A 2,154-nucleotide genomic window follows, 5' to 3' on the forward strand; every position below is an offset into this window, starting at 1 on the left:
TTTTTTTTTTTATGGGATTATTGTTTTGTTTTGTTTTTCGTTAGTCTTGGATGCGCAATGCTGTTTTGATAGACCAGGCCCACGTCATTAAAAAAAATGCGATTCAAATCCAATCTTTATCCTGTCAGGCTGGCTTCTCAGAAGACAACCGAGCTGGAAGTGAAGCTCCGTTAATCTTCTACATCCATTCCGTTTCGGAACACGTGTGGAGACACTTGGGGAGCCCTGCTGTGTATTCTTTCATTGAATCAGTCCCATCAATTAGCCTACACTAAATGATTTTAAACGTGTGTTGTGAAGCGTTCACTGACAGTACATGCAACTGTCAGTAGGCCTACCTGCAGGTGAAGCCTAGGTGTAAACACTTCTGTGTTTCGATGTGTCATCATCAATGATTTTTTTTTTTTTTTACAATTTCATTGTAAAATCAACACAATGGAATGCCATTCTTTCGAAATAACCCAATTAAAGCTTTATTGTGTGTGTTTGCGTCGCTTCCCATTATTTTATTAATGAGGGAGTTAGATTTTCCATCCATTTTCCATGAAGTTAATAATAAAATTATATATATTTTCAGTATCATATAATATTAATTGAGTCTGATTATTTTCCTTTTTCAACACGCGAAAAAGGAAAGAAATAAAAAACAATTGCAATTGGTATAACGTTATGTTCTAACGTTGACTCAAAGAACCAGATCCAACACAATTTGAATTTTTCTTTTATCTCACAAATTAATGTAACTACAGACACAAAGACGTACCTTTATCATAACAATTGAGCACAAAATCGAAGATAACGAAATCGTACATGCAGTAAAATCCCTCCACAGTCTACAAGCATGCTGCAATCGAAAAAGTATCGAAAACGCTCTATTATACTTTTATTTATGGTACTCAAGAGTAAGTTTATATGACATTCCTGTAACGGTAAATGTTCATTGTATTTGCTGTATTACTGTAATATTCCGATAGGGATGTGTGTATATGCTGCGAGGCGAGTTTTATGTTTTTTTTGGAGTTTATAGTATTTTTATCTCGATAATGTTCCTGCAGTAGCCTATAAATGAAATCTCCTGAACTGTCTTGGCAGGTTGCTATAATGCGTTTTCGCAAGTTTTAATTAGGCCGCTCTCCATGAAGTCCCCCCACTGCTTTATTGCATTAAGCTTTTGGTGAATTCGACGGGTTAATTCCACGAGCCTGGGAGGAAGAGGGCTGATAAAGTCGCTGGAGGCACCATATAATGTATTATCTGTCTAAAATAATCGATTGTGACAACAGTTCTCACTGTTTCTTAAAAGGTCAGACTGATGCAAAACACGTCCCCGTTTGAACTGGCAAACAGGATGCTCAGATAGATCAGTCTCCTGTTAAACGCTACAGATGTGAAGCAAATAAAAACCAGGAGTAAGGTCAGAGAATATGAAAGAACAAGCACATTAAAGTCTCAATCTAAATAACATTTTATTTAAAAAGAAAAAGAAAAAGAAAAAGAAAAAAAACATATTCAAATTAACAAGAAGAAGAACAAGTAGGCTTAAATAATGTTGTAACACTGCAGAAACCTAAACTGTTGACAATGGGTCCCAGTTTATTCTACAAGTGCCGCATTTTGAAGGATACGTGGACGTCAATCATTATTGTATGATCTTATCTGACTGGGCTGTGCCAATTTGTGCTTTCAACAAAAACAGGCTACTTCTTCTTGTTAAGACTGTGCACGTGCATGCACTGTGCATGGCATTTTGCACGCATTTTATTTGGCGCCAGCCGGTGTAGGCCTACATGTGGTCTACTTCTGTGCCCGTGAAGGCTGCATGGCCACATTTTCATCATCATCATTCTCTACTATCGCCGCTAGATGTCACCATTTAGTTGTCTAGTCAGTGCCTTCCCTGACCCTCCTCATCCTCTTCAGTCTTTCCTTCAGTCCTTTAGTCTCCAAAGACTTGATGTAGATCAAACACATACATAAGCCCTCTCCACTAACTGCTCCGCGAACAGTGTTTTGTGATCCTTGTTAGTGAAAGATGTAGAATATCCATGCCTGATCATTTCAATCTACACATCCTATTTTAAAAAGAATATCTAATATGAGATAAAAACAACTGCGACGTAATGATAACTGTTATTATTATTATTATTATTATTA

Source organism: Etheostoma spectabile, chromosome 5 (genome assembly GCF_008692095.1).
Source record: "Etheostoma spectabile isolate EspeVRDwgs_2016 chromosome 5, UIUC_Espe_1.0, whole genome shotgun sequence".
Classification (NCBI taxonomy): domain Eukaryota; kingdom Metazoa; phylum Chordata; class Actinopteri; order Perciformes; family Percidae; genus Etheostoma; species Etheostoma spectabile.